This window comes from Vigna unguiculata, chromosome 5 (assembly GCF_004118075.2).
Source record: "Vigna unguiculata cultivar IT97K-499-35 chromosome 5, ASM411807v1, whole genome shotgun sequence".
In the NCBI taxonomy this organism is placed as follows: Eukaryota; Viridiplantae; Streptophyta; class Magnoliopsida; order Fabales; family Fabaceae; genus Vigna; species Vigna unguiculata.
This window is the reverse complement of record NC_040283.1, coordinates 42,139,525-42,148,876: the sequence shown is the minus strand read 5'-3', so window position 1 is coordinate 42,148,876 and position 9,352 is coordinate 42,139,525. Positions and strand designations below refer to the sequence as shown.

The window sequence follows — 9,352 nt, the reverse complement described above, 5'->3', positions numbered from 1 at the left end:
TGAGACCATGAGCTTCATTCCTTTCTCACTCATATGCCCAAGTCTCTGATGCCACAAAGAGGAACTGTTGCCAACTTCTGCAACTGATATCATATCCTCATCTGCAATCATGTAAAGAGATCCTCACTTCTTTCCACGAGCAACAACAAGATTACCTTTCATTACTTTCCAGTGTCCATCTCCAAAGGTGGTGTAATGCCCCTCATCATCCAACTGCCCTATAGATATTAAGTTTCTCTTTAAGGCTGGAATATATCTGACATTCTTCAAAGTCCACACACTTCCATTAAAGGTTCTGATATTGATATCACCTCTTCCTATAATATCAAGAGATTTTCCATCTGCAAGGTAGACCTTCCCAAACTTTCCTGGAACATAGTTAGATAATAGTTCTAAAGAAGGTGTAGTATGAAATGACGCACCTGAGTCCATAATCCATGAATCAATAGAATTATCTAGACTACATAATAGTGCATCTTCAATTTCATCAGTTGCTGCATTTGCTGATTGATCACTATCTTGCCTCTTGTTGTTGTTCTTCCTTGGAGCCCTACATTGATTTGTAAAGTGACCCCTTTTCTGACAATTCCAACAAGTGATATCATTTCGGAATTTTGGTTTTGATTTCTCTCTAGACTTTGATCTGCCTCGGCCTTGATTACGACCTTTCTGGCTACTTCTTCCTCTAGTTTCAGTACTCAATGCTGAACCGGAACTAGAACTGGAAGATTCCCCTGAACTTTTCCTGCGAACATCTTCGCTTAAGATCAAGTCACGGATGTTATCAAGCTTCAACTTACTATTAGTTGCAGAATTACTAACTGCAGTAACAGTTGCACTCCAACTTTCCGGAAGAGATGATAATAAAATTAATGCTTTCACCTCATCATCAAAGGTTATCTGCACTGATGTCAACTACGCAATAATTGTATTGAATTCACTAATATGATTAGTAATCGAGTTACCTTCACCCATTTTTAGGTTGACTAGTCTGCGAATCAAATACACTTTATTGGCTGCAGATGGCTTCTCATACATATTTGACAATGCCTTCATCAAATCTACGGTTGTGTTCTCGTTCATGATGTTGAACGCAACATTCTTGGCTAATGTCAATCGGATCACACCGAGTGTCTGCCGATCTAACAAATCCCATTCCGCCTGTTCCATGTCAGTTGGCTTCTGCCCTGTTAAGGGTAGATACAACTTCTTCTGATACAAGTAGTTCTCTATCTGCATCTTCCAGAACCCGAAGTCATTGCCATCAAACTTCTCAATCCTCACCTTCCCTTCTTCCAATGCCATTGCTCTTGCTGCTTTGACAAAAGCTCCTGCTGCTTTTGACCAAAGCTCCTGCGACTTTTGACCAAAGCTCCTGCTGCGGCTTTTGACCAAAGCTCCTGCTGCCTTTGACCAAAGCTCCTGCTGCCTTTGACCAAAGCTCCTGCTGCCTTTGACCAAAGCTCCCACTACTTCTCTAAACTGAGATCCCCAAGAAAAAAAATAGAAACCAAATCTTTTCTGATGTGGAAGATCAGACAAAGCTGCAACCACAAAGCATACTAAGAAAATGGCTCTTGATACCAATTGTTAGGAACAAGGCAATAAAGGAAAGAATAAAGGAGAGAAAAATAGACACAGAGAATTTAACGTGGTTCGGCTACAATGTGTATGCCTACGTCCACGACTACACTAGGAAGTATTTGTATTTTTTGGTGTATCTTAAAGCTTTACATAGAGTCTCTTATATAGTAAAATAGAGAACCACATCTCATTATTCTAAGTGATGTGGGACTAAATCAAGCACCATAATTCTAACATGATGTATGCCCAAGTATGTACGCGTCCAGACATAGCATACATAGTTGAGGTTCTAGGCAGATACTTAAGCAATCCAGGAATGGACCATTGGAAAGCAGCAAAGAGGGTCATGGGATATTTAAAGAGAACAAGAGGTTATATGCTCACATACAGGAGGTCAGACCAGTTGGAGATCATTGGGTTTTCTGACTTAAATTTTGCAGGATGTTAAGATAGCTTAAAATCTACTTCAAGGTTACATTTTTATGTTGGCAGGTGGTGTGGTTTCTTGGCGCAGTGTCAAACAAACCCTTAGAGCTTCATCCACCATGGCAGCAGAATTTGTAGCATGCTATGAGGCATCTAATCACGGGATATGGCTGAGAAATTTTGTCACAGGGCTGAAAATTGTAGAAAGCATTGAAAGACCACTTAAGTTATATTGTGACAATAAATCAGCTGTATTGTATTCCAACAACAATGGGAGCCCGACTAAGTCGAAGCACATCGACATTAAGTTCCTAGTTGTTAAATAAAGAGTACAAAGTGGATAGATTTCCATAGAACATTTAGGGACAAACTCCATGATTGCAGATCCTCTAACTAAAGGACTTCCACCCAAGGTCTTTCATGAGCATGTTGCTCACATGGGTGTTTTACAGTTTGAGGAATCTGAGGTTTAGTGGAAGATAGTAATTTTTATATGTTTTATGTTCTATGTTTAATTTCTTGTATGCATACATTAAACTTTCAGACATATTTGGTTATTTATATATTTGATTTTAATTTTACACTTTGTACATTAAGTTTTTATATTGATCTCATTAAGTTAAAGTTTGGACCAGTTGAAAATAGATGTGTATATACATATCACCTTCACATAATTTTTCATGCTACACATTTCATGATGAATCCATGTCATTTGGTTGTGTCAGGATTAGTGATCATTGTTGGTTTTAGTTGTGATTGATGTAATGAAAAACTGGTTTGGTTCTACATACTAATCAATGGACGGGACTTTTGGAGTATGCTCGAGTAATATAATGGCAATTTTGAGCTCATAAAGTCTAACACATATATAAGGTTGTAAGGACATATATATTTGTGACCAGTGGGAGATTGTTAGTAATTTTGGGTCATGCATATATATGACACATAATTAAATGTGTTAGGGCCATTATTTATAAAGTCAAATAATAAAGTGATCTGACTAAATTAAAGATTTGGCTAAAGACATATGTCATGAAAAATAAATATTATGTAGAGACCAGTTAGTAATTTCTAATTTGATGAGGGGCCAAATTAGAAATACTAAAACTTAAGTAATTCAATTTATAAATTGTCGTGGTCCCCTTTTGAGAGCACACAGAGTCATAACGTACTTTTCCTGTTCCTTTCCTCTATCCCCATCAAGAGAGAAAACCAAAGGGAAATCAAGGTGCTCTACAGGAGGAAGATCACTATGTATATAAGAGTGCTCTAATATTATCGTTATGGCCAATTCAAGTACGCTTCCGTTTACTATTTATAACATGATTATCAGTATAGGTATGAGATATTGTTTATGAGTTTATGATTGATTATTAGAATCAATATTATGATTTATATTATGTTTATGTACATGAATGTGTGTTTATGTGCGTAAAAGTGTGATTATGTGCATGAAGATGTCATAATCAATAATAGAATCATATTCTACGTTTATGCTTACACAAACACCAAAAGTTCTAATGCTTTGCAAACTTGTCTTCTACTCCTTATATACCCGATTGTTACTTTGAAGATCTTTAAAGATGCATAGGACTCAATTAACATCTTAGATTGTACAGCTTATTGTTCATCTTGAGGCTTGAAGGCTTGAAGGAAACACAGCACACAATTTTGATGGTTACTACTGAACAATTGTAACAGTCTTCATAGCATATATTAGGAGAATTATGTGTAGGATGAGGTCAAAATTACATAGTTCATTGCTTAGAATTTTATACGAACAAAGTTACCTTGTGAAAATAGTCTTTGGCATCATTGATACAAGTGATGGTTGCAATCCGGGAGACTTTGTGATTCAAACAATAAAGAATGAGCGTTTCACTGTGCTTCTAGACAGCATACCAGTGGTGTTGATCTTGGGATTTAAAGATGTTGTCATCATTAAATTTGATTTTTTTTTTTTCATCATCTGTCAAGCTGTGGTCATGGCGTGAAGGAATTTTAGATGCAGAGAAAGTAGGGAATTAAACATTACAATTTTTGTTCAGAATTGAAAATGTCCTATTCTATAGGGATATTTATTAATAGTTGTTTTCATCATTTTTTTTTACCATTGACATTTATTTATCTAAACAAAATATATATATATATATATATATATATATATATATATATATATATATATATATATATATATATATATATATATATATATATATATATATTTCTCTTAGCCGTAAAGAACTGCGATTTTATACAAAGATATGGAATGCAAAACGTAAATGTGGTTCTAGATAAAAATGATGGTAGTAAGTTATAGTGTTTATGGTTCTTAAATAGATTTATTTTATCAAAAATCACATGAAAATATAACAAAATATTAAATGGATACCAATTCAATTTTTAACTTTTACACCAAGAGGAGTATTAAATTTAATATTAGCAAATTATATCATATATTTTTTAAAATAGTAATTGCTTTTATATATATATATATATATATATATATATATATATATTATATAGGTTTTACAAATTTTAAAAATCATTTATTATTATAACAACGTGAGAGAAAGAAAACAATGATCATAATAATAAATTATTTAAATAAAAAGCATATTATAAATTATTTTTATTTGACTAATAATACTATAAAATTACTGCATTCATGTACACAAAACAATGTACTTATTATAATATAAATGATAATTTATAATCTTGAACAATTAATATTAAAAATTCGACATTCTCACTGTATACTTAATAGAGTTGGTGTAGAAATAAAGGTATTTTTCAAATTATTTGTTATGTTTCGATCGCTAATAACCAACACACAATGATATTTATATTTTCTCATATAATTATTGATTTGTTATAATTATTCATATGATTTGTTACTAATCTTTATCTTTTTATTGTTTTATATTTTTTTCTTTATTATTAACTTAATTTTATAATATGAATATTATAAAATATTTTTATCTTTAAAGTGAGATAATATGAAAGTACGTATATTTAAAAAATAAGATAAAAATAATATAACATTTAAGTGTAGAAATGATTAATCCTTTTCAAAATTTTACATGGTACCCTATTCTTTATTGATATTATTTCAATAAATGATAGTATTCACAATAAAAGTTACATATATTAATTGATAATTTTTGTATAAAATTATGATAATTGATATATTTTTATTTTTATGTTTTAATATTAAACTTTTGAGTAATATTTTGCTCTCATTTGTAATTGAGGTGCTTGATGCTTAGTCTTTATGTACATAATATAAAAAGTAATGTTAATTATTATTTATGATTCCATTAAAGATACATCTTTCAAAAGTAAAATTGGGTATATTTTGTTAACTACATTTTTTTTTCAAAATGATATATAAGTTCTTAAATTTTAAAAAAAAATATATAAATTGGTCCCTATAAATTTTCTATTAATAGAAGGTTGGTCTTTAATTATTTTTTTATTTTTTACAAGTCTTTGAATATTTTTAATAACTATATTTTAGTCTCTCATCAAGATTGTAACAATTACAATTACGTCTCTAATCAAATAATTATGTTGATTTCTGTAAACACTTCAACATTTCAATAAAAAGTTATTCATTCAATTTATCACTATTAAATTTACAATTATACTTATTTCTTATTTGATTTTCAATATGAATTTAAACTAAAATTCTTACTAATTTTAGGTTTCATTGGTAATTCGCTGCAAAATGCATTTTTAATAAGATTCATAGAATTATTTTTTAAATTTTGAAAAAATAAATGAGAATCAAAATAATTATCAATAATCTATAGAGATAAATTTATAATGTACTAAAAATAGTTTCAAATAGTTTTTTTTTTCTAAAAAGTACATGATTTTGAATTTAATAAAAGATTTAAATAGTAAAGCTGTGTATTGTAAATTCATGAATTCAAACTCATTCTTTGACCCAGTTGAAAGGTAACTTGTCCCTGTACCTCCAAACATTTTTTTTGTGCATCCTAAGGTTTTTTAAATTTTCACTTTACCTCTTAGATAAAAGTAACCACTTTCTCTCTTTAACTGACTCGGCCCCTTTTTTTTAGTAGATGTGATATTTAGTATTTTATTTTGTTCTACCGATGTTCATATATGGTACTTTATCTTTTATAATTTTTGTTTTTGTGATGGAGGTCGACATTCGATGTTATGATTTTTTTTTTTATTTATGAATGTCGATATTCGATATTTAATTTTGTTTTACAGATATCAATATTTGGAACTATTTTTTTTTCATTACTGGATATCGACTTTATATATATATATATATATATATATATATATATATATATATATATATATATATTTCTTTAATTTTATTTTTTGATATTTTAATTTATATTTTCTTAATTACTTTTTTTATTGTATAATTTTATGTCGACAACTGTAAACGAAAAAGAAATTATATATCGGATGTCGACATCCGTAATGAAAAAATAAAAAATAAAATATCGGATGTCGACATCTGTACAACAAAACAAGACACCAAATGTCAATATTTGTTGGAAAAAAAAAAACTTGGGTGGATGAGTTAAAGAAAATAAAAATGCAGTTACTTCTAACCGAAGACAAAGTGAGAATTTTAAAATTCTTTAGTAAAAGGAGTGTTTGGAGGCACACGAATAAATCCCTGTCAAAAATAATATAAACAAAAAAAAATGATAGGTTGACACCCATATTTGACTACTTTTTTTATCACCTTAAAATTAACTTGTAAATCAAGACAAATTAACTTGTAACCTATGAAAGTAGTAAAAAAAGTGGTCAAATGTGGATGTCAACCTATCATTTCTCCGTAAACAAATAGACTAAACCCATTTCTCTTGTGCAAATTTGAAGAAGTGCTTTCTTTCTGCACGCTTATATTTTCTTCCAGCACCCCATAGTCCTAAGAAAATGAACTAACTGTCCGAAACTAAAAAATATTAAAAAGCATAATACCTCCCCAACTTTCGGACCAGCGCTGCACTTCCATTGCTGGAATTAGAAAGCAGAGCACGACGTTCGATTAGGAAGAATGGTATTATTCTCTACTACTACAACTAAGCCTCTACCAAACAAATCAAACCTAAGAGTCCCACAGACTGAGTTACACAACTAAAATGTGTCAATATTATTTGAAAAGTTGATGACTCAACGCCAATAATTTGGTACCACAAGTAATAACATTATTTACACTGTTTGACATATTTTTGCTTCAATGTTAACTTAAATATTATCATGAAATATGCTTGAAACGTCAGATAAACTTAATAAAATTTGGTTAAAATGACTAAATTCATACATTTTAAAAGATAAAGGACTAAATTGGTCAAAAGATTTGATAAGGGAGTAATTCCAAATTTCACTAAAACTTGAGAAACTAAAAACATATTTAACCCAAAAGTATATACCTAAATAATTTGATTGTTTATAATTTTGGAAACAAAAGAAATGAAAGAGAGATATTTGATAAATAAAAGATGAAGAACACGTCACTGTATTTAACAGTTTGTGAAAATCCAATACAACTATACCCATATGCATCTATAATACAGAAACGTAAAAACATTATTTTCAAATTAAAAAGTGTTCTTTATATGAATGATATACCCCACATACATGTATAATTAAAAAACGTACAAACATTATTTTCAAAATTGAAAACTGTTCATTATATAAATGATTTTCACAAAGCAACGGTATATATTAAAAATATTATTTCTTTTGTAAATAATTTATATCGTTCTTTTTTTTTTCAGTAAAGTCTAACAGGTATGTGTAGTTATTTAGATTTGTACAATTATCATTATATGTTTATATTGTATCATGAGAATTTTACTGTATATGTATATACATATATTCCATCTGGTTAGATGCATGAATATATTTGACTGCTGTATGCTGTATGTTCGTTACCTTAATTATGGATGGATGGTTTCTTCGTTCTGTATTATAGTAAACTGCAAATTCTCCATCAAGTTGTAGTGGAATTTGTTTCTTTGTCACATCTTGAATTTTTCGGCTAAGATTGTCATACATATCCTGCAGTTACAGTACTTTGCGGATTATGATTCAGAAACTTTGAAAGTAGAACTTATCTAGGATTTGGATATCCATTCATTCATCGAAGAGGAATAACAATATTTTATAGTTACCTTCATTCGTGACCATTCTTGCTTGAATTCTGGTGAGTGTTCACTGTTAGTGGTGGCAACACTGGAGAAGTAGCGAAGGGTGCCCTTAGTTGAATTTTGTTTTTCTTACAGAAAGGTACCCAAAACTTAGCGAATTTGGAAGCTTCCAGAAGAGCATAGAAGGTAAGAGGGGAACAACCATCGTCAGAAACATAGCAAGCCAGTTTGTTGGTGGGATAATGAGTGCTAGAAGAGATAACACAGTGTTGGCTGTGATGATGGGTGGTTCAAGAACAGGATCTGCTGTTGTCACAAACAAATCTACTCGTGGAAGTTCAGGTACCCTGTGGATGAAGTGTAAGAAATGAAAAGATGCATGCATACTTATATAATAAGCATTAAACAAGAAGAAGCATCTAATATTATAGTTTTGCTATGACTTAGTTATTCTGATGAAGACATGAAGTTGATACCTTTGCAAGAGACGATCTGGGTGGGTTATGGTGAGTGCAGGGGTCCACTTGGTGCTGAGAATGATAATCCAAGTGAAGGTGAACCAGGATTCGCATATGAAAGCAAGGATCCATGGGATAGTGAAGTTGTTGTGTGAGAAAAGACGATAACTAAGAAGCAAGAGAAGGAGGAGTAAAATGAAGTGTCCATAACTCTGATATCTGCGTTTGAACCAAACTTTTTCATAGAGAGGGTCATCATGTTCTTGGTTTGCCATTGAGCAAATAGCAAGAAACTAGAACAATCTCTTCAGTTTCTATAATTTTCTGCTGTTTCACAGATAAGGCTACCCTTCTTATTTAAATACGCGGTGTTAAGAGCAACCGAGCCAGCCATGTCAGACTTGTCAAATCTAAAAATCTTAAAATGAAATGGAGTCCTTGGAGGCTTTTTTTTATGGATAATGATACAATGCCCCGTTTTTTTACCCCCAAAGTTACCCGTCTACGTGGCAGTTAATATTTTAATATTTTTAAAGCAGACGGGAAATGGAGGCAGCGGTTTGGGAAAGTTAGCGTGAAGTGCACGTGCTTTGATTGGACAAACTTTTTAAAAAAACACATTGGGCATTCTATTTTCCCTTGTTTCTTCCCCTCAACTTTCTTCTTCCCATCAACTTTCTTCTTCTCCTCAACTTTCTTCTTCGAGCAGAGACGCAGAAAGGCATTTCA

At 31.0% G+C, this 9,352-nt stretch overlaps 1 pseudogene; it reads right to left on the bottom strand.

Annotated features, from left to right (window-relative positions):
- Window positions 1-8,191: 8,191 nt before the first annotated feature.
- On the bottom strand, window positions 8,192-8,898 carry LOC114184733 (annotated as a pseudogene).
- Window positions 8,899-9,352: the final 454 nt, after the last annotated feature.